This window comes from Pseudophryne corroboree, chromosome 4 (genome assembly GCF_028390025.1).
Source record: "Pseudophryne corroboree isolate aPseCor3 chromosome 4, aPseCor3.hap2, whole genome shotgun sequence".
NCBI lineage: Eukaryota > Metazoa > Chordata > Amphibia > Anura > Myobatrachidae > Pseudophryne > Pseudophryne corroboree.
In genome coordinates, this window is record NC_086447.1 from 570,171,855 (window position 1) to 570,197,564 (window position 25,710).

The 25,710-nt window shown below is 39.7% G+C and overlaps 2 pseudogenes; one reads left to right on the forward strand and one right to left on the reverse strand.

The window, feature by feature from the left end:
* Positions 1–11,455: 11,455 nt before the first annotated feature.
* LOC134913839 (5S ribosomal RNA) lies at positions 11,456–11,574 on the reverse strand (annotated as a pseudogene).
* Positions 11,575–13,819: 2,245 nt separating this feature from the next.
* On the forward strand, positions 13,820–13,938 carry LOC134913766 (5S ribosomal RNA; annotated as a pseudogene).
* The last annotated feature ends 11,772 nt before the right edge of the window (positions 13,939–25,710 follow it).

Genomic DNA, 25,710 nt, shown 5'->3' on the forward strand with positions numbered 1-25,710 from the left:
CCCAGTAACACCCATTTCCTGTCAATCACATTACGATCGCCAGAACGATGAAAATGCCGTGAGTAAAATTCCTAAGTGCATAGCAAATTTACTTGGCGCAGTCGCAGTGCGGACATTGCGCATGCGCATTAAGCGGAAAATCGCTGCGATGCGAAGATTTTTACCGAGCGAACAACTCAGAATGACCCCCCATGTGCACTGCAGGGGAGGCAGATATAACATGTGCAGAGAGAGTTAGATTTGGATAGGTTAAAAAAATCAGCGGTATAAGCTGGGTAAGATAATAATTCACAGTGTTTATTACATAATATATATATAAAAACATTAAGTATTGAGTGGATTAATATCAAAAATATATATACTGCTGCAACAGAGAATAAAAATAGGGCAAGAGCAGCACTGCTAGAAGTAATATTAAGTCATGCTGGGAAACAATTCATAGAAAGAGCCTCAGTCCTAGGGAGATATTTAGTTGCACATATTACCAGTTCCTTGTAAACTCTTACTGCTGGATTCTGCTTATGTTTGTGTTGTCCTGTTATGAATGGACCATGGTAAAGTCCTTTGGCAAAATTCCAGGATGTGTCCTAAGGTGGTGGTAGCAGCAACTCCCAATAAATGGACTTCTAGGCAAATTTTTGTTGTTTAGTTGTCCCAGTCTTGTCACTAATGCGTTTCACTGCTTTAGCAGCTTTATCAAGGTGTGTGAATCAACGGTAAGTAAAGGGAAGGGTGTTTATTGAAGGATGCATTTATTTTGCGGGCTGTCAGGATCCTGGCAGTCAGGATACCAATGCCAGAATCTTGACTGCCAACAATACTGACAGCCAGAATCCCTGCTCCACAGGGCTATTCCCACTCATTGGTGTACACGACACCCATAGAGTGGAAATAGATCTTTTGGTGAGCTACTGAGACCTTTGCGTGGTGAGCACAGGGACTCGTAGCGCTTGCCCTGATGCTGGCATTCTGGCGGGTGGGATGCTGCTTTCTGGATACTGAGAGCTGGCATCCCGTCCACCGACAAATCATATGTAAACCTTTAGTACACTACACAGTGGATATCGGTATGGGGTAATATGCTTATGTAATTTGCTGAATTGGACATTTATTTGTGTTACGTTAATTGGTCACATACCATTTATTGGTTTGTTTTTTTAATGGGCACAAACTATTTTACTAAGGGGCACCAATTAAAATTCTACTAAAGGGAACACGTTAATATTATTAGACTAAAAGGGACACAAATTACATTTATTAGACTAAATAGTAATAATGAGGGCACATTTACTAGTATTTCCTTGGTAGCGTATCAGGAAGTAAGTAAGTACATTTACACAGGAGAAGGTCCTAATAAAACTCTGAAAGCTGAAAGTGGACAAATCTATGGGGCCAGATGGGATACATCCAAGGATACTAAAAGAACTTAAAGAGGTGCTGGTAGCACCATTGACAGAATTATTCAACCAGTCATTAGCTACAGGAGTAATTCCAGAAGACTGGAAAAGAGCATACATAGTCCCACTGCACAAAAGTGGAAGCAAGGAAGAGGCAAACAACTACAGACCAGTGAGTCTTACATCAGTAGTAGGGAAATTGATGGAAACACTCTTAAAAGAAAGAGTTGTAGATTATCTCAAATCCAGTAATTTACAGGATCCCTAACAGCATGGATTCACTGGGGGGAGATCATGTCAAACAAATCTTATTGACTTTTTTGACTGTGTAACTAAAGTGATGGATAAAGGTGGAGCCATGGATATAGCTTATCTAGACTTTAGTAAGGCTTTTGACACTGTTCCACATTGCAGACTGCTAAATAAACTTGGAAGCTTGGGATTGGATACTAGGATTGTTGAATGGATAAGATCTTGGTTGCAGGATAGAAAACAGAGAGTTGTGGTTAATGGAGTGCATTCACAGGAGGGAAACGTTGCCAGTGGAGTACCTCAGGGATCTGTACTTGGACCAGTGCTTTTTAATATCTTTATTAGTGACATTGCAAATGGTATTAAAGGGAAAGTATGCCTTTTTGCAGATGACACAAAGGTATGCAACAGGGTAGACACGCCAGGTGGGGTAAAACAAATGATTGAGGATCTAGGTTGATTAGAGGAATGGTCAAGAGTGTGGTAATTACAGTTTAATGCCAAAAAATGCAAAATCATGTACTTGGGTCTCAAAAATCCAAAGGCTAAATATAGTATAAATGGCACTATACTGGAAACTACTGAGGAGGAAAGGGATCTAGGATTCACTATTTCAGGTGACTTAAAGGCAGATAAGCAATGTAACAAAGCAATGAGAAAGGCTCGTCAGATGCTTGGCTGCATTTGGAGAGGAATCAGCAGCAGAAAGTAAAAAGTAATAATGCCACTGTATAGGTCATTGGTACGGCCTCATCTAGAATAATGTGATCAATTCTGGAGGCCATATCTTCAAAAGGATATTAATACATTAGAGACTGTACAGAGAAGGGCAACTAAAATGGTGCATGGCCTACATCAAAATACATACCCAGAAAGACTAAAAAATCTCAATATGTATATTTTGGAGCAGAGAAGGGTATGGGGGGACATGATAGAAACTTTCAAATATATCAAGGGTTTTAACAAAGTCCAGGAGGGAAACATTCTCCAAATGAAGAGAAGCAATAGGACACGAGGACATGCACTGAGACTGGAGGGGGGGAGGTTCAGGGGAAATTTGCGGAAAAATTACTTCACAGAAAGGGTAGTGGACAAGTGGAATAGCCTCCCATCAGAGGTGGTAGAGGCTAAGACAGTAGAGCAATATAAACATGCATGGGCTATACATAAGGATATCCTTACAAAGAAATAAGGATCAAATAAGGATTGACCTAAAAATTTGGTTAAAAAAAATAAAGAGCAGACTAGATCGGCCAAGTGGTTATCTGCCGTCAAATTAAAATTCTAACATAATCAATAAAGATTTTCAACAAGGAGAACTTTTGACCTTTTCCTCACTTCTTCTGGCACACTGCACCGAGACTGATAGCCAGCATCCCGATGTTGCTAGGTGTTTCCAGGGCAACGCTTATAGAAGAGTGCACTGACATCATCTCCCGGTGACCGCATGGGTACTCAGCTGACGTGTTTCCCCACCCACACCATTGCACATAGCAAGTTCTAAACCCTATATAGTTAAATTGCATTCTACTTTTTGTTTATACACCACACCTTGACAAAGGGGCTACCCTGAAACATTGTTTTTTCATGCTGTGATGTCTTGAATACACCTTTATATTTTTTTTATAGACTCTGAGTGCTGCTGCTTTTTTTCCAATTTATGCAATACAAACCTACAGGAGCAAACAGATGTTTACTGAGGAGTGCAGGGCTTTGTTGTGCAATATATATATATATATATATATATACACACTAGTAAAAGCACTCGGTATATGTCACCTCAGTCTCTCTCTCTGTCCCATCCCCCAATGTTCAGCCCTGGCTTTGATTGCTGCTGATCCATTACACCCTTTACTGCTCCTCTCTGTCTGCAATCACCCAACTCCACTCCATCCACCAGCCACAATTCCACCACCCCCATTCTTTTCCAACCCCACTTCCATACTTAGCTCATCCCCGTTACTTGACTTCTCAAGAAAGGAAATATACTTTAGTGGTATTGTTCTTAAACAAGTAAATTGTTCTTGAAATTTCCAAAAATATTTCCATCGATTTCAGACTCTAGAAATAAATGAGATACCAGGGAGATGAAAATAATATAATGTATAAGCAATGTAAAATACTGGGACTATCCTTAATTTCACCATTAAAATGAAATTTACTAACCATTACACCATCTGTACTGCTGCAGACATATAATTTGCCCAAACCCACTGACCTGCCAGCGATCTATCACTCATTTGCTCGTATAGACGATATATCACCTAGTGGTGCCTAGCATTAGAAATATCAGAAATGGCATAGTATAGAGGGTGCTAGTGCTACTGCTGATTATACAAAAATAAGGAGGGATAGAAAGAAAGAGCGTCAGATGTTCTGGTTGTGTATACAATAAAATGTAAATGTTCCCACTGCGTGCGCTTAATAAATATATCATATATGTGTATTTTTTTACAAGAGTTTAATAATGATTATAACTGAAATGTGAGTTATTGTTACAAAAAAGTTGTACAATAGTTTGATATTGGAAGTAATCTATAATAGCTTTTTGATCTGTGAATATACAATATTATGGACAGATGATCACCTAGGCAGGTTTTATGCTGCACAAGTTAAGTGCCAAAATACTGCCCTATAAATTTGGGTATGGGACTCATGATCGAAAGTGTCTAGGTCGACACCTATTGGTCGACAGTGTCTAGGTCAGCACTAGATATAGGTCGACACTGCCATTAGGTCAATGTGAACAAGGTCAACATGAGTTTTTCATGTTTTTTGGGTGTCATCTTCTTCGTAAAGTGACCGGGAACCCCAATTTGTGCATGTGTACCCTCGCAAGGCTCGCTTAATTTGCCATGCTTTGGCGAAAGTGCCTTGCTTTGCTATTGCTGCGCTCAGCACAGGTTACCATTCCCAATCATAGGCCACGTGGATCGTAAATGATGAAAAAGTTAAAAAAAATTGGAAAAACTCATTTCGACCTTTTTGCACATTGACCTTGTTCATGTCAACCTAATGATTGTGTCGACCTACATCTAGTGTCGATCTATTCACTGTTGACCTAATGGGTGTCAAACTAAGTGGTGTCAACCCAGATTCCAGATACCATTAATTTAATTGTTGATTCAATATACAGTATATACTGTGTGTATGTGTATATATATATATATATATATATATATATACATATATTTCTTGTGAATATTATAGTTGTATATCAATGTTCATTTTAACAAGGATTTTCATTTAGTTTTAGTCTTAGTCCAGTTGTTCTTAAACGCTGTGCCTAGTCACCATAGGGTGCTGCAAGGCTTTTACAGGGGTGCCTAGAGTTTGTGGTCCAGGACCAAAACATTTTTATGGTGAAAGCGATGGCAGAACAAGTGCTTTTGGCTGCCAATCATAAACTGTGGACAATCAGAAGCACAACTGTACACCACCATAACTGAACCTAAGGATTACAGGTAAGCACAATTTGTTTATTTAAAAAAAAATCAATAACAATCTTTTATACTGGGGAAAAAAATGCTGATACTCTAGGGTGCCATGATTAAAGAAAGTTTGTAGTTGGTTTAAAGTGACATTTTAGTCTTTTTCCTTTGCGTCATTTTAGTCAAAATTTAGTCAGTGGATATCAGTTTTCATTTTAATCTAATTTTAGCCAATGTTTTAGTCATAACTTTTGCAAACAGTTTAATGATACTGTAATGTATTTTGCTGATGAACATTTCTCTAAAATTCCATTGAGAAGTTTGCATACTTTTAATTATGTGTTTAGTAATCCAGGCTCACGAGGCTGAGAACGTGTTACATACTCTACTGAATCTGACTTACTGTAGTACTGCCATATATTATATACAAATTAATGCCTTATGGTTGTAAGAACAAACAAGTGCCATACACAATCATATTTGCTTTACAGCAGTTCATATTTATTTTCTGCAAACATCTAGAACAGTTAATGGTTCTTTAAAAAATGTCAACCCTACTTCCAGTGTTAATTTTGACAAATATTTAAAATTTAGTTTTAGTCTTAGTTGCTTTTTTTTTTGCTTTATTTTAGTTAAGATTTAGTCAGTGGATATGAGCTTTCAGTTTAGTCTGATATTAGTCTCATTTTAGTCCCGAAATAAACTGCAGTCAACGAATACTTTTAGTACATTTTCATCAACAAAATTAAGACTGTTTTATACTGTATACCCATTTGTTTGTCTGTATTAACCATATTGTTATGCCATTCTAATAAAATGACCAGACACCAGGTATTTAAAACACCAGGTATTTAAAATGTATTGAATACGCTTTAGTTCTAAATAGCTATAATGCTGAAATATATATTTTTTTGTTTTGGTAGAACAAAATAATGATTGTTTCACAGATTAGCTATTAATAATATCCAAAACATGTGATATTATAAATGATCTTGTTTGCCCTTCCACCCAAAAAAAGATTACGTACTGTATTTGGTGTGGTTAAATTCATAAAAGGCCATTAGTAGTAAAAAACTTCTTTTTACAACAGGATTGTTCTCGGCAAGATGCAAATTATTACATCCTGGTACAGAATCACATTTTGATACTTGAAATTGCACGAAAACAGTTATGTAACATCTTAGACAGTTTTTAAATTACTCAGTGTAATTGAATTCAATAACATTGAAAATAATATAACCGTTTAGTTATATACAGAAATAAAAAAAGACTTGACGGAAATCTCACTTATTTTTGCTGTAATACAGGCATATAAACCTAATAACATAATTTTATGTTTTGATAAAGTATCCTGTATGTCAGTAATGAGTGGAATCTTAGTTGATCATTGAAGTATAACAAATTGGAATCATCATAAGCTTAACTAAATTAATCTAAGACTTGTGGGTAACCCTGCTTCCAAACTGTTCATCATCTAGCAGAACACACACACATACGAGGATGGGTTGGGTATGATTTGCCGACAAACCAGGTGATGGTCAGTATTCTGACCATGGCATCCTGATGGTTAGACTCCCAACAGGGGTCGATAAGTATACTTACCTATTCCCTGGCCCCTAAACCCTAACCCTCCCTTTCTGCAGCCTAAACCTAACCCAATCCCCCCCCCCACATCTGAACACTAATCCTCCCTGCTGGCACCTAAACTTAACCCCCCTGGGGTGCAGCCTAACCTAACCTTCTCCCCACAGCCTAAACCTAAACCTAGTGGTGTCTGCTCACTCGGGATCCTAGTTCCTTGGGATCCTAGCTCTCGGTATTCCTGCGCCAGGCTACAGACCGTATTCAGGATGCCAGTGTCGGCATTCCAAATATTTTCAATATTCAGGCATTGATATTTTAACTGCTGGGATTCTTACAGGATCCCACGAGGGCTGTGCAATAAGTTTCTAGGTGTGCAGTACATAGGTAGAGTAGATACAATCTGACTGTCTGGTTCCAAACTGTAATCTCTGAGTAAAGTTCCTGGAAAGTATCAAGGCATAAAACAATAAACAGTATAAGCAGCACTGCATGCCAAATAAGTCAGTATGTTCACTTCCTTCACAAATTCATTATGGAGCTCAGCAGAGGCCACTGGAGAGTCAAGATATACATATGACTGCAAGAGTGTTCTGTGACAGTAGGAGAGTTTTAACTGACTGTGAGCTGCTTTTAGAGAGGAAGCAGCAACCTGAACCACTGTGTTTGAGTGGTTTGCAGAATATTGGCACTGGGAGATCATCCATTGAATATGAGGAGCACTGTGGCCAATCTGTGTCCACCACATTGCTGCCATGCGGGCCATAGATGAGGTGGATGCCAGGGTGACAGTAACCCAGTTAGAGAAGGAATTACTATAGGCAACTTGTCAGGATCCAGACACTTGATACTCCCCAAAAGCTTGGCCTGAGCAAGGTTTCTGCATGTTGGGTGCCCCATCAGCTGACTTGAGAGCAGAAGAAGGCTCAGGTAACCTGGTGCCACAACATGCTGGCCAGGTTTTATGGCAGTCACTCAAACTCTGTCTGGGAGGTCATCAGTGGAAATGAATACTTGATCTACAGTTTTGACCCTGAGACAAATAACAGTAGGAGTTGGAGGTGCCCCACCACAGAAGTTACAATGTAAGCACAGTGTGACCAAGCAGATGGTGGATGCTTTTGTGACCAAGACTTATCATGTAGCTACCATTCCACTAATGCAGCAGTGCACCATCACTGGAGACTGGTATGTCGACCAATGCCTGCCACAAGTGCTGGAAGCCATTTTCAGGTGCCGTCCAAGATTTTGCACTCATGGTGACATTCACCACTATGTCAATGCACCTACCCACAAGTCCAGGAAAGTGGTTGATTGGTCCATGAACACAAGTGCAAGATGTGTGGGATTTTTTGAGTCACCAGAAACTGCAGTTGAGATATTTATGAACCATGTAGAACACATCTGCTTCGGACTGGTCCAGCTGCTTTACCTGTGGTTTGAGTGCAACTGTGCATAGACCTTTCTGGTGAATACAGATGTCTCCAATGTTAATGCAATGTGTTTGTAGCATAGCAGGCTGTACGCTAAGCCATCAAGTTCAATGGGAGCCATGTGCACATGCACCCGCCTCCCATTGATTCTTATGAGATCGGGCAGCAATGCGACCAGACACTGCATGACATCCTGGTACTGCATGCTGCTATATGCAGCAAGGCTATAGCAGGACACATCTGTACTGAAAAATTGTAATGTTCACTTTGTATTCAGTATATAATACTTTTTGTTCATCTGGAAACTTATTGCACACCCCTCGTACTGTAACAATAATTTGTCAGTAACACAAATACACTGGAAACATGCTGTTTCACATATCACTGAGATTATCTTTGTCAAGGTTGTGCATATGAAAACATTACCAAAATTGCAAAATATATGAATGTTTTTCCCAGTAGCATATACGTAAGAAATACATCAGGCATATGTCGACTACACTTACATCCATTTTTTTAAAGTATTGTTTTGATAGCTAAATATACATTTAATGTTATATTTCAACTAACATTCCAGAGCTATCATTTGCTGGGTCATAATCAGTGAGAACGTATACAAAAAACCTGGAGGATTACAGTACCTCCACGCACACGCCCCTTTCCATCTCTTTCCAACTATTGCCCCTCTCTCTCTCTCTCTCTCTCTCTCTCTCTCTCTTTCTCTCTCTCTCCATCCCCTCATTTGCCTCCCTCTGTCTCTCTCCACCCTCTTCCCTTTATGCACTGTCTCTTTCCCCTTATTTTCCTTGTTTCTCTCTCTGTTTTGTAAATGTTTCCCTCTTGCTTCCATTTTCTCTTTCTTCCTTTTGTTATCAGCCTGTCTTTCCTCCTTACTCACCTCTCTCACTCTACACCTTTTTTTATCTTTTTTGCCATCTTTTCTTTCTCCTACAGATTTTCTCTATCTCCCTTTTTTATTAGATCTCCACTGCATCAACCTTGCACTAGTAGGTGATAAAGATGGAAGCAATCTTTGTTCATAGACTCCATGTTTTAATATGTCTCATTGACATTTGATAAGCTGCTTAAAATTGTTTCTCAGATCAGAGCTGATATTGAAAAGAAGTGCAAGGCGCTGCACTTTGAGTGACCTATATTGAAACCTTCTTATGATCTATTTTTGTTACTTTCCTGAGTGAAATGTAAATGTCAGCAGCTAGACATATATGCTTCACAGGTGTCCGGTAGTTTGTTGTATGGTAGGTGTAAAAATATAACTAGACATAGCATGTCTCGCTTTTAGTAAAATTCCCCTAGCTAACCCACTTAAAAGCATATATAAGAAATATAAATGTTGGTAAACATGTTACGTATAAGATAGGAGTTTAATTAGACAATAAGATTAAGCTTCGTGTCAGGAAACTACGACACCATATGTTAATTTGTATCACTTTATAATGTACTGGTTTTTCAAATTAAATGCTTCTGCTTTTGCTATTTCCTACTTCACTCTCTTTATTTAACTGGTAACTGGCTGCAGCCATGAATGAACCTGATGCTGACCGATTGAGTATGTACTTGAACTGGGATCAGCAAGGGTTGTCCTGTCCTGGGGTTGCCTTTATCATAGGATTTCCAATCAGTCTTTGTGAGTAACACAGGCAGGCAGGCCAGGAGGATCCCTTGAATAGCCTGTGATGGAACCTTTATCTAAAAGTGTTGTTTGGTGGATATGTAGCTTAGCCAAAGCATTATATTGCAAGTGTAGATACAGTAGTACATATAATAAAACAAACCACTTAAATACAACAGCTATAACTTCTTCCCATGTATAAAAATAATCCTGCTAAATAAGGTAAGAAAATAATATATAATAGGAACAGTCAATGCTGGTGACTAATCTCCAGCATATATTTTCATTAGCCCTCAGGCATTTGGTATTTACAAAGCATACAGCTGAGAGAGGTGTATATGCATCACATGTGGGTCAACATTTGTTTTCGTGGACTGTGGCTTGCCTAATGGGTTGACTTGATGTATGAATCACTGTCTTGCATTCTCCTTTTAAGGATACTTATATTTTAAAATGTAGAAGAAAATAACTTATTAAATATCCACATTAAAATAAGAAAAATAAATCAGATTTTTTGTTAATTGCTATAGGAATTTGAATCTCTGAAAACTGAATTTTGATAATAGCTATAGAAAGGTTATTGGTATATAGGGTCTGATTCTGAGTTGCATTCAATTTGCATGTAATTCAGTTTCCTACTGTATGTTCATGTAGTTGAGCAATTGTCAACTGTGCTTGCACGAAAAGTTCAGAAAAGGCCTATGATGCTTACTTTACACAGAGTGTACTCAGTAAGGTGCTGTTGCAGTTGGCACAGACAGTACCAAAAGGTTTGCAGAAATGTGATGGGCATTCTTGGGGAGTGACTAGGAGGCTGTTAGCGCACAACAATATGGGCTGTTCAGTGGCCGTATTATGGGAGTGTCACAGGCACATCAATGCAAATGGCTACTTTCATATAAACAGCCTCAAGTATAGGAGGCCATAGTCAGATGGAGAAACTGCACCTGCCATAGAACTAGTGCAATTATCAATGGTGCAATTGATGGTGGCTTAGAATGATGCATCAGTTACTATTTTAGCATGCATTAGTGCTATAACTGGGCATCTCATTCATTGCACCTTCGGCCACATAAATGTACACAAGCAAAGGAGTTTGTAGGCTATTTGCTTAAACTTGCAGATGGGTGACTGCCAATATATGCTGCTCCTTTCACTTTTGCTATGACTCATATTTAACCCCATTGTGTTTCTTATACTATTAAAGGGTTGTTTTGCAGAGAGGCAAAAAAGGGGACTATTAATTATGTCTCTCAGGGGCACACTTTGTTTATATAAACTGATAGAAAAATGGATAGGGCTATTTCAATTTATGTGAAAGATAGGATAAAACTTAACTTTTAATGTTGTACACAGACGAAAGGATGATAAAAATATTGCTGTATGTCAGCAGTATAAGTTAAAACAAGTATTAAACAACAAAAATTCAATGACGATGAAGTGATATGTAACTCACTTAGTATATAGAGGGTGACAGAAAGTTTATCTGTACACCCACTGGTTTGTAAGCGAGTATTAATGTTTGACATTTGTCAGAAGCGAAAATATGAGATATTCCTATTATTTCTATGAAATTATGATTTGATATACACTTGTATATTCATAAGAGAGATAATAGAAAACCGGCTTTTGTGAATCCGGACTCCTGTAGGACTGGTCAGCTGGGGTGAATAAATTGCAAGATTAACTATGGTGAAATTTGCTGATCAGCGGGAGGTATGTTCCTTATTGCTACAGTACCCGGTATTCCCAGAGGGTCACCCTTTCTGGTACTGACCAGGCCCAATGCTGCTTGGCTTCCAAGATCAGACAAGATCGGGCATGTCTAGCATGGTATGACTGTAGAGAGTCAAGAAAATACCTATCAGCATGGAAGATGGCCACTACTGGAGCAAATTAAGAAAAAAAAACCCTCCCCCCCTCCCCTTTTCGCCCACTTCACTCTCTTATAACGGTTATGGATTCATAAGCCACTGATCACGGCACTTTTTAATTACTACTATAATTACATTTTTAATTCCAATCACCACTAGTCACTCCAGTATTGTGTTTTCTTCCACCCTGACACTATTTGTGTCCCTCACACATATATGTCACACTCACACTCAATCTATAATTCACCAATCTTCCCCACATTTCTATCACAATTAAGCATCACCATAACACTCCATCATTTTCAACCACAGCACCTCATTATTGATCCGGTGGTCAAATCTGTCTCATTTAGCAAATTGCAGTAAACAATAATTTTTTCTTCAATTTTTTCTTTTTCCTTTATCAACTTTTTCTTTTTCTCAACTCTTTAATTTTTTTATTTTTTCTTTCTCTGTCTTATCATTAATACTATAATCAATTTCATTTCATAACATTGCTCAAAAGCACAGCTTCATCTCTTCATTTACCCCCCATTTCCTTCATATATATTTTTATGGTTTATCTCTTTTTAGATTTTCACCTATGTGTATGCCCAGCTGCTTTTTTGTTTTATACATATGTACACATATGAGTGTATAGTTATACATGTATATATATGTATATATCTCTCTATATATCTAATTATTGCAATATAGCAACATTAGTGAAAGGTATCACTCTGCTATTTGACATCTGTTTTGCATCCTATATAATAGATTAAAAGTCACACTGCTTTTATCATTCAGTCCCAGGTTTCCTCGCTTTCGTTTACCCATTGGCTCTCCAATATGTCCATCATGTTCCCTCACAAGTTTATTGGCTAAAGCTCCTGGTAAGAGACACACACGGAGGGCTCACAGATCAGACGATCATGTGAACAAGCTCCTCCCAGCGAAACGCGCATCACTTCCGGTCCGGCACCCGACTTCCGGGACCTCCGCGACGGGTCTCTGGCGGGCGGACTCCTCTCCAGCATCGCAGCAAGTATATCACCGCTCCCTGCAGCGGACATAGCTCCCTGGTCAGATCACCTCCCTGTGCACTCAGCACGGGTACAGGGGAGAATTTTCTTCCACACTGTTTAAACGGCACAAGACAGGTCTGTTTCCCTAGCAACCACTGTGCAGGGAACAACACCTGTCTAATGGTTTCCATGGTACCTGCATACACACAGAGTATTTACCTAGTGCAGGGAAACCACTCATCAGCTGTAAATGAATTAATTCCCTATATACTATATATACATGATATTTACCAAATGCAGGGAATCATTTATCAGCTGCTTATTAATTCCAAAACCAGTGTGGCAACTATTTGATCATTTGTATCCTGACTGCAGGAGAGCTTTGTTTAATAATATTATCATCATTGTTTCTCTATAGACAGTCTGTCTCTCTTATTTGAGACAATTATTCAATATAACATTTCCTTGTCTAAACAAACCTACAGCTGCTCTTTATATGCTGGATTCTAGATGAAGTTTTTCATATTAATATATGGGTCAGCATTTTTGCAACATATTTAACCATTCATTCATGAGATAATCAGTGGAATACCAATGTATCTTCTTGCAACAGATGGACAGCTGCTTTTGCAGTTTTTGTGCTGTAATCTATGTGAATTCTCATCAGCCATTGTGCTGTATTCTATGTGAAATTATAGGTTGCTGTAATGAACCAGCATTTTTGCATTATATTCATTAACTCATTTTGGTGATCATTACTGTACTTTTCAGCAACAGATGGATAACCGTCCAGGCAGTTTGTGTGCTGGACTCTTCTAGTCTATATGCTCTGTATGATTCAGCACAGGTGCATTACTGTCACTATTTCCCACTGTAATCTCCACATCACCAATTCAGGTTACATGTTTGTGGAGTAATTGTGATATATCTGTGCATGTGTTCTCACTATAGTCTTTATTTCACTGTACGTATAAAGGTTCTACTATGGACTATTTGTGATATATTTTACATGTGCTCTCACTATAATCCCAGTGTGGGAAATTTTCCATGGGAGAGAAATTAACCTCTCCATTCCTCTTAGACCCCCTTATCCATTCACAATTATTTTTGGGGGCGACTCATTGGCCTTTGACTAAATGTCAGTCTTCGGACCATTTTTTCTTAATTTGCTCCAGTAGTGGCCATCTTCCATGCTGATAGGTATTTTCTTGACTCTCTACAGTCATACCATGCTAGACATGCCCGATCTCGTCTGATCTTGGAAGCCAAGCAGCATTGGGCCTGGTCAGTACCAGAAAGGGTGACCCTCTGGGAATACTGGGTACTGTAGCAATAAGGAACATACCTCCCGCTGATCAGCAAATTTCACCATAGTTAATCTTGCAATTTATTCACCCCAGCTGACCAGTCCTACAGGAGTCCGGATTCACAAAAGCCGGTTTTCTATTATCTCTCTTATGAATATACAAGTGTATATCAAATCATAATTTCATAGAGATAATAGGAATATCTCATATTTTCGATTCTGACAAACGTCAAACATTAATACTCGCTTACAAACCAGTGGGTGTACAGATAAACTTTCTGTCACCCTCTATATACTAAGTGAGTTACATATCACTTCATCGTCATTGATTTTTTGTTGTTTAATACTTGTTTTAACTTATACTGCTGACATACAGCAATATTTTTATCATCCTCTCATCTGTGTACAACATTAAAAGTTAAGTTTTATCCTTTCTTTCACATAAATTGAAATAGCCCTATCCATTTTTCTATCAGTTTATATAAACAAAGTGTGCCCCTGAGAGACATAATTAATAGTCCCCTTTTTTTGCCTCTCTGCAAAACAACCCTTTAATAGTTTGTTTCTGAACTAAAGTCTGGGAGCACCACCAACCCTGTTCTACTTTAAAAGCCTTAATAGGCGAAGTCGGTAGCTTTATGTTGGTTGATATTTCTGTTACATATGATATATACAAATTGAATGACAATTATTGTACAATCAGGACCAGTGCAGATCCCAAAAAGCCCCACCCAATATAGTGTTTCTTATACTACCTTATATGTCTTAGGTTTATATATACTGTTGAATACTACAGTATATTTGGCTGGTTGTTTTTGACTCGTACATGTGTTGTGGTTTTCCTCTTATTCCCCTTTCATTCATTTTTCATATGTACTATACTCGTATCATATTAATAACCAGGAATATTATAACATCCTTTAATAAAACAACATCATTTTTGTAAGATGCTTTAAAAGCATTCTTTTAAATGATAAACAATTTTAATCATCTGCAGACATTGTTTGTGCAATGCATCTTAGATATTAACAGACAAAGTAATGAAACCCTGTGACATTATTACAGTACTTTATATTAATTATTTAGGGAGCACAACACAATGTCAGCTTTGACTGAAATATAACAGACAGAACAGAATAATTTGTTTTCAATTCATTGACTCATTTTGCAGTGCTTTATGTATTTTTGCAGAATATAATATTTTAAACTGCAATAATATTTTAATAAAACCTGTACACATCACCATGCAACCTGTACACATCACCAAACATCTTGAACACCTCACCATGCATCTTGTACACATCACCATGCATCTTGTACACATCACCATGCCACCTGTACACAACACCATGTACCCTGTACACATCATCATGCATCTTGTACACATCACATTGCAACCTGTAAACATCACCATACATCTTGTACACATCACCATGCATCTTGTACACATCACCATGCATCATGCACTCATCACCATGAAACATGTACACATCACTATGCATCTTGTACATATCACCATGTATCTTGTACACATCACCAGGCAACATGTACACATCACCATGCATCTTGTACACATCACCATGAAACCTGTACACATTACTATGCAATCTGTGCACATCACCATGCATCTTGTACACATCACCATGCATCTTGTACACATCAGCATACAACATGTACACATCACCATGCATCTTGTACACATCACCATGAAACCTGTACACATCAACATGTATCTTGTACACATCACTATGCACTCTGTACACATCACCATGCATCTTGTACACATCACCATGCAATCTATACACATCACCATGCATCTTGTACACATCACCATGAAACCTGTACACATCACCATGCATCTTGCACACATCACCATGCATATTGTACACATCACCATGCATATTGTACACATCACCATGCAACTTGTACACATCACCATGCATCTTGTACACATCACTATTCACCTTGCACACATCAGCATGCATCTTGTACACATCACCATGTATCTTGTACACATCACCATGCATCGTGTTCACATCACCATGCATCGTGTTCACATCACCATGCATCGTGTTCACATCACAATGCATTGTGTTCACATCACCATGCATCTTATACGCATCACCATGCATCTTGTACGCATCATCATGCAATATGTACACATCACCATGCATCTTGTAAACATCACTATGCATCTTGTACACATCACCATGCATCTTGTACGCATCATCATGCAATATGTACACATCACCATGCATCTTGTACACATCACTATGCATCTTGTACACATCACCATGCATCTTGTGCACATCACCATGCATCTTGTACACATCACCATGAATCCTGTACACATCAACATGTATCTTGTACACATCACTATGCACTCTGTACACATCACCATGCATCTTGTACACATCACCATGCAATCTATACACATCACCATGCATCTTGTACACATCACCATTAAACCTGTACACATCACCATGCATCTTGCACACATCACCATGCATCTTGTACACATCACCATACATCTTGTACACATCACCATGCATCTTGTACACATCACCATGCATCTTGTACACATCACCATGCATCGTGTTCACATCACCATGCATCTTGTACACATCACCATGCATCTTGTACAAATCACCATGCAACTTGTACACATCACCATGCATCTTGTACACATCACTATTCACCTTGCACACATCACCATGTATCTTGTACACATCACCATGCATCTTGTACACATCACTATTCACCTTGCACACATCACCATGCATCTTGTACACATCACTATTCACCTTGCACACATCACCATGCATCTTGTACACATCACTATTCACCTTGCACACATCACCATGCATCTTGTACACATCACTATTCACCTTGCACACATCACCATGCATCTTGTACACATCACCATGTATCTTGTACACATCACCATGCATCGTGTTCACATCACCATGCATCTTGTACACATCACCATGCATCGTGTACACATCACCATGCATTGTGTACACATCACCATGCATCGTGTTCACATCACCATGCATCATGTACACATCACCATGCATCGTGTTCACATCACCATGCATCATGTACACATCACCATGCATCGTGTACACATCACCATGCATCTTGTACACATCACCATGCATTGTGTACACATCACCATGCATCGTGTTCACATCACAATGCATTGTGTTCACATTACCATGCATCTTGTACGCATCACCATGCATCTTGTACGCATCATCATGCAATATGTACACATCACCATGCATCTTGTACACATCACCATGCATCGTGTACACATCACCATGCATCGTGTACACATCACCATGCATCATATACACATCACCATGCATCTTGTACACTTCACCATGCAACATGTAAACATCACCATGCAACCTGTACACATCACTGTGCATCTTGTACACATCACATGCAATTTTTCCCTCAAAGCGACAATATTTATTTTATAGTTGCTTGTAGGTGTGCATAAGGAAGATATTCAGTTTTTAAAAATATCATTTTCCCGACTGCCTAATTTCTAACAACTCAAAACATGAAATTTCTACCTTACCTTTCTTAAAAAAGGCAGCCTAATTATTTCTATTAGATGACAGTGATCTGAAGAGTTTGTGTTTGCAGAGAGGGCAGAAGAGAAATATTAGTTGCCTGTTCACTATTGAGCAATTTTTCTTTTAAAGATGTTTTAAATCTTTCATTTTCGTATATTTAAAATGTTATGGTTATTGGGCCCGATTCAGGTTTGTAAGCAAAGCACAAAAGTACACAATTGGCCAAACCATGATGCACTGGCAGGAGGAGCTGATGTAAGATGTGCAGAGAGATTTAGATTTGGGTTGATTATATAGTGTCTGTGCAGGATGAATACTGGTTGCTTTTGCTGGTAGCACACAAATGTGGGACAGCTTTAGTTTTACACTGCAATTCAGATTTCAGTTAGAACAGACCCTATCCAAATCTAAATCTGTCTACACATGTTGCGTCTGACACATCTGCAGTGCAACATGGTTTTGCCCAGTTTTGTGCTTTTTTTGCTTTGTTTACAAACTTGAATCAGGCCAATTGTGTTTTGATGTTTAATTACTGTATATTATTTGTGTATGATTGTGGTTTGAGTGAAATATCTACATATACTATAGTATACTCAACATCCGTTTTGTAGTCAGTTTCAAACCAATAGAGAACATACCACATAGTATTTTGCCATAACAGGTCCATTATAAAATGCCCCAAACCAACAACATTTATTAATAGGGTACAGTAAGGGGATTGTGGTTGTTGGAAGGAGTTTGGAGTTTTCTGTGCAAATTTAGACTGATTGTTTTACATTTTGCAGCATGAATTTTTTCCAGACTTGAGTATTTAAAAGTTTGTCTTTTTTATTTTTTTGTCTGTTAATACTTAGTGAAAAATTGAGACTAAGATTTCGGTGTACTGAAACACTGCAGAGAAAAAAATTAAATAACAAGTGACACATTAAACACATCATAATATAATAAAACAAGCAAAAAGATTATATTTACATTTTAAGTGCTGTCTGAGAATATCTGCAGTGTAGTTTTCTATAAGTATACATATTTTGCACTAATAAAATAAAAAAATGTGTACAATAGTGCATTACCTTGACTTAAATATTCAAAGACACCCCATAAGCGGTCAGAAAATTAGTCAAGTAGAGCCAGCAAGTCTCAAACTACATTGGTATGTATAAATAGCCTTACGTTTGTATGAAATATAAGAAGTCTTAATGACAAAGTCTTCCTTCAGAATGGCACCCACTAAATGTTCCATCATATATGAATGAGAAAGAAACTATAGTATAGAATAGTGCAAAATATTTATTTAGCCAAAACATACAATTTGTTGCTAAATACTAAAGAGTGTAATTTATAAAGTTTATTTCAAGCACGCATGTACTGTAATTAGCATTTTTATGATCAGTCCTTGGTATAGAATTTGGAGTAATGAACTATGGGCATGATTCAGAGGTGGACACAAATGTTCAAAAATAGGATTTTAATTACCTACCGGTAAATCCTTTTTTCACAGTCCGTAGAGGATACTGGGGATCCATTTATTACCATGTGTTATAGACGGTTCCACTAGGAGCCTTGGGCACTTTAAGAATTTTATAGTATGCTCTGGCTCCTCCCTCTATGCCCCTCCTACCAGACTCTAGGAAACTGTGCCCGAGGAACGGACATACTTTGAGAGAAGGATAGGTAATAAAAGTGGTGAGATTTCGAACCAGCACATACAATCAAGAGGAAAGCCATGCTAACCAAACTTGAAACAGCTGAACGAAACAACAATACTTAACCAAGTAACAGTGCAGTAAGAACGAAGCACCGGGCGGGCGCCCAGTAACCTCTATGGACTTAGAGAAAAGGATTTACCAGTTGGTAATTAAAATCCTATTTTCTCTTATGGCCTAGAGGATACTGGGGATCCATTTAGAATCACGGGGAAGTACCAAAGCGCCCAAACCGGGTGGGAGAGTGCTGAGGTTCCTGCAGAACTGATTGACCAAACTGAAGGTCCTCAGAGGCCAAAGTATCGGACTTGTAGAACTTTGCAAACATGTTCGAACCTGACCAAGTAGCTGGTCGGCAGAGCTGTAAAGCAGAGACAACCCGGGCAGCCACCCAAGAAAAAACCACCGACCTAGTCGAGTGGGCCTGTACAGATTTTGGAACCGGCAATCCTGCCATGGAATAAACATGCTGGATAGTAAATCTGATCCAGCGTGCAATGGACTGCTTTGAAGCAGGACACCCAATCTTATTGGGATCATAAAGAACAAACAGTGAGTCCAACTTCCTGTGACAAGTTGATCGCTTTACATACACCTTCAAAGCCCTCACAACATCCAAAGACTTTGAAGTAGCAGAGGTGTCGCTAACAACCATAACCACAATAGGGTCTTCATAAAAAATGTTTTATTCATAAAACAATGATAACAAACAAATAAAACCATTAAAAAACAGGTGTTACATCACTCCACTCCATAAGGACCTCAAACCTTATCAGTCGCCAATTTAGTCCCGGGAAAAAAGAGGAGATAAGATAAGTTTGAAAAAAAGAGAAGATCTTACTCCCTATATGGATGGGGATGTAAACTCCCTGTACCTCTAACCACCAACGCGTTTCGGAAATGTTTCCTTCCTCAGGGTGTGAAGTGTGTAAGCCTAGTACAGACATTTATACTAAACAAACCTAACCATGTGATCCCTAACCAATCACTGAGCAGCATCGCTCTTCAAACAAAAAAATCCACCTTATAGCAATGAATTTAAAGTTATATACAACCTATGATAATGCTAATTAATATATTTACAACTGCAGCATATAACAAACCATTAAAAACCATTATTAGTGCATATAATGCCAAAATAAGGATAATTGTGACATAAAAAAAATCTGTCCAGAATCATCCTTTTTTTATATATATTAAACATCTCGATCCATTCCAAGTTTTCATTATATCGTTCATTGAAAAAAAAAGTGTCCAATTGTATTTCTTTTTCCACAATTCATCCCGGTCTCCTCCGCAGACTATTGGAAGTTAGGTGGCGCCAAAAGGGTTGTCCGGGGAACGTTTTGCGTTCCATATATGTTCGGAACTGATGTTATGAAATGCGGAAGTCCTGCTCCCTTCGCTCTGTGAATAGTGAGCTCCATCATCGCTCTCTGCGGTGGGTCGCGTCATGACGTCAGCCGCAATGATGTCCGCCAGGAAGTTGATACTTTATCACTTCCGTTCTTTTCAGTGGAACGCAAATAGGAAATAGAACCTTTCTTTATTCAATTCTCCATGTTCTTAATGGAACGCAAATGAGAGTAGTGTTGAAAATTGAATGGACCATTAAAGTACTCGTGCCACATGCAGCCAAGGGGAAAAGAAAAAAGGTTTCATTTAGTCATACATTATTTTCATCAATAAAATACATAGCATAAAAAGAAAGATGTTTATATTCAATATCTATAAAAACCACTTGGTCTCGAAATCGGCATTGAGTCCTCTGGGAGCAAGAGTCTTTAAATCATATATTGTTCTAATTTCTAATTGTGCAACTTCCTATCCTTATCATCAGTTCTCCAACTGGACTTTACTGTTTTTATACCACAAAAACTGACCAAATTATTCATATTGCATTGATGTTGACTTTTAAAGTGCAAAGAAACATTATGAGTTTCTAGTCATTTTTGTATATTTCTTAAATGTTCCGCTAATCGTGTCTTTAGCATACGTGAAGTTCTGCCCACATATTGGACCTTACATGAACATTCTAACAAATATATACAATACTTAGAATTGCAGGTAACAAAATCCCTAATTTCATAGGTCTTATTGGTTTGACATGATTTATATTCAGTGATTTTACTATTGGGACTTTTACAGGTGCTGCACATGATACAAGTACCGCACCTGTAAAATCCCTTAGAAGACTTAACAATCAGAGGTTTAGGGATAGAAACAACACTCCTGACCACCGTATCTTTAAGGTTACGTAAGACCCAGTATCCCAATTATAAATATCTTGGAGGAGAAACCTTGTGTTACTGTTGGAAGAGACTGGTGGTGCAGCTATAAAGAAACCTTTTGATGAACATAGGGCTCAGGCTAATGGTGAGTTAATTTCCATTTGCCCTTGTGATGCAGATTTCTATGTTATAAGCAAAGATACCTTTATATGGGGAAATCTCACTGTGCGTCGTTGAGTAAGGTATATCCAACTAAGCAGCATTTTATCTAAAACCACCTTTTGATGGTCAATTGAAGAGTGAAATCTGTTGATTTGAAGACATCCTTCGTGTATAGTGTTAGAGAAACAGCGCTGGTGGTCCACTCCTTTTTGTCTTTGGTCTAAAGTTTGTCAAGTGTTGGTACCCTTGAGAGTCGGCACCTCAGCTGCAGTTTGTGTCAAGGCGCAAAGAAACATCAGTCTGTTGTATTTTTGAGTATACTTAGTTCAGCTCTGTCTTCATGGAAAATTAAATAGGGGCTTTTGTGAGACAAAGCCTCCAGCTCCGACACACATCTTGCTGAAGCCAAGGCCAACAGTGTGATGGTCTTCCACGTAAAGTACTTTACATCTACCTCCTGTAACAGTTCAAACCAGTCCGATTGGAGGAACTGCATCACCAAATTGAGATCCCAAGGTGCCTTGGGAGGCACAAAGGGAGGTTAGATGTGCAGCACACCTTTCAAGAATGTCTGAACCTCAGAAATAGAAGCCAATTGTTTCTGAAAGTAAATAAACAAGGCCAAAATCTGGACTTTTATGGAGCCCAGACGTAGGCCCACATATACACCAGATTGGAAAAAAAGTATGAAACATCCCAGATGAAATTCCACCGCAGAAACTTTTCTGCTCTCAAAACCAAGAGACGTATTTCTTCCAAATATGGTGGTAATGTTTAGACGTTACCATCTTTCTGGCTTGGATCATAATCAGGATAACCTTGTCAGGGATCCCTCTCCCATCTAGGATCAGCCGTTCAACTTCCATGCCGTTAAATGTAGCCCCGGTAAGTCTTATTAGATGAATGGGCTCTGTTGCAGAAGATCCACGCAAAGAGGCAGAGGCCACGTATCTTCGAGGAGCATCTCCAGAATATCTGCATACCAGGCCCTTCTTGGTCAGTCCGGAGAAATGAGTATTGCTTGAACCTTTTCCCTTTTAATTCTCTTTAGAATTCTTGGGATCAGAGGAAGTGGAGGAAACACTTACACCATCTGATAGACCCATGGAGTCGTCAGATCATCTACTGCCACTTCCTGTGGGCCTCTCGATCTGGAACAATACCGCTTAAGCTTCTTGTTGAGAAGAGAGGCCATCATGTCAATTTGTGGATATCCCCATCGACTTGTCAAGCACCTGAACATGTCCGGGTGAAGGCCCCACTCACCCGGGTGCAGGTCATGTCTGCTGAGAAAGTCTGCTTCCCAGTTGTCTACTCCCAGAAAGAAGACCACTGACAATGCCACAGCATGTTTTTTTGCCCAGAGGAGAATTCTTGACACCTCTGACATTGCTGCTCTGCTTTTCATTCCGCCTTGTCGGTTTATGTACAATACTGCTGTCACATTGTCCTACTGGACCTGAATGGCCTGATGCTGAAGAAGCGATGAGGCCTGCAGAAGGGCATTGTATATGTCCCTGAGTTCCAGAATGTTGATTGGAAGGACAACTTCCTGACTTGACCATCTTCCTTGAAACTGCACCCCCTGGGTGACTGTGAGACTTGCATCTATGGTTTGCAGAATCCAACTCTGAATTCCAAACTTCCAACGCTTGATGAGGTGAGAAGTCTGTAGCCACCACAGAAGGGAGATCCTGGGTTTTGGCAACAGATGGCTCCTCTGGTGCATGTGAAGATGCGATCCAGACCATTTGTCCAACAGATCCAGCTGGAAGGGTCTTGCGTGAAACCTTCCATACTGAAGTGCTTCATAAGAGGCCACCATTTTCCCCAGAAGGCAAATGCACAGACGCACCGATATCAGGGTTGGCTTCAGGACATCCCGAACCATTGACTGGATTACAAATGCCTTTTCCAATGGAAGGACCACTTTCTGTGACTCCATGTCCAGTATCATTCTGAGGAAAGGAATCCTCCATGTTGGCTCTAAGTGAGATTATGGAAGGTTCAGAATCCACCCATGATCCTGGAGAAGTTTGGTTGAGAGACCAATGATGTCCAGCAACCTCTCCCTGGATGGTGCCTTTATCAGAAGATCATCCAGGTACGGAAATATGGTCACTCCCTGTTTTCTGGGGAGAATTATCATCTCTGCCATCACCTTGGTGAGCACCCTTGGTGCCATGGAGCGACCAAACGGCAGGGCCTGGAACTGCTAGTGACAGTTCTACAGTGCAAACTGCCATAGATAAGCCTGATGAGGCTGCTATATTGGTGACCACTGCTGCATAAAAAGTGAAGGATTAGGGGCCACAAAGGATAGATGAGTATAAACCCAACTTCATTATTGTATAGTGAGTGTTTTGCCTAGATTGTTTTGTTTCTCTATTTCCTCTTGCAGTAACAGGGAGTTAGACCTTACAAAAATATGGGGGGGGGGCTGTGATTGGGGATTTCACTCAGTGCATGTCGTGCAAGTTGTACGCGCACCTGGAGCAACCGTCCCAGTGTGAGTACATCTGCACGAGGTGTGTGCGAACGGTTGCCCTGGAAGCCCAGGTAACTGATCTAGAGCAAACCATTACGCGACTGAGAGAGATTCAAAATCTCGAGTGAAGTTTAGAACAGTGGAGGAGTAGCAGGAGGGGTCACTGGTAGATGAGGATGACCAGGCAGTTAGCTGGGTCACAGTTAGACGGAAGAAAAAGAGGGGGAGGCTCGACATCTCCAAATTATCAAACCCAAATAAATTTGCACGACTGGACGAGGAATCGGAGGATGATAGTGAGGAAATGACGGTGCAGGAGGAGACTGTTCCATCTAGCAACCAGAGGAGTGGTCCTTCTGGTGCAGTTGGGATAAAAGTTAGTTGTCACGATCCGGGTATTTGGACGCCATTACTTACCCTTCAGATGCCTCCTAAGGCTGGCTCAGCGTTCCAGGACCGGATCCCGCTGTTCCTGAGTTTCCACATGCAGAATGTCAGAGTGGTGATTTCATCAGCCGCGGCCTCCGCTGTGCCCGCGTGGTTAAATGTGCGCTTGTCAGTCTGCCGTCTCCTGTCTCCTGTGGCCGGCGTCGCCATTACTGTTTCAATTCTCACATGGATTACAAACCAAACTTCCCTCCAAGTGTCTGCATGGGCGCAGCCATCTTGGATTTTGTCATCTGAGTATTTCCACCAATCTGCTGTCTGTATTGTTGATTTGCATAATTGCCTAGCCAACCCCTTCCTTGCTGCAGGTATAAGTATGCTGTGCCTGAGCAAGGAAGGCGTCAGTGCTTTGGTTGTCTAACCTAGTTCCAGTTTGTCTCTCTCCTGTGGTTGTCTTCCAGGTTCCAGCTCCTGTCTCCAGACTTCTGCTATAGAGACCCGCACCAGCATTCCATCTGCGGTGTAGCCTGACTCTCCGATCCATTCTGGACTCACCTGTTTCCAGCTACAACAATCACCTGCTTCCAGCCCAGCTTCCCGCAGTGTATAGCTTCTCTTAAAGGGCCGGTGTCCTTTTCTGCAGTTTACCACTCTCCACCGGTATTATTATTTCACCGCTCTCAAACAATCACCTGCTTCCAGCCCAGCTTCCAGCAGTGTATAGCTTCTCTTAAAGGGCCGGTGTCCTTTTCTGCAGTTTACCACTCTCCACCGGTATTATTATTTCACCGCTCTCAAACTCCAAACTTCATTATTATTTCATCGCTCTCAAGTTCGTTTATTATTTAACTGGTTCCAGCCAGTATCCACTCCGTACCAACAACAGTCTGGTTCCAGCCAGTATCCACAGCAGCCGTTTTACCTTCAGCAGCCCAGCCTTTCCTGGAACATCAGCTGGTACGATCCTGGGTTCTCTCCATTGCTACAGTCAGGCCTGTTAAGGACTTTCCAACTAGAAGATTATAAGAACTGTCTCACACTACCAGTGCCTGTGGCCCTTGCCACCCTGTAGTACCCAGGAATTGTATTTATCCTCTGTTGACTTTTATGTTTCCTTTTACTGCTGCTGTGTTACGGAGTTTGTCATAATAAACATCATTGACTTTTATCCTGGTTGTCGTGGTCACGCCTTCGGGCAGTTATTCTACATGTTACTTACATGTCTAGGGATCTGATACAAC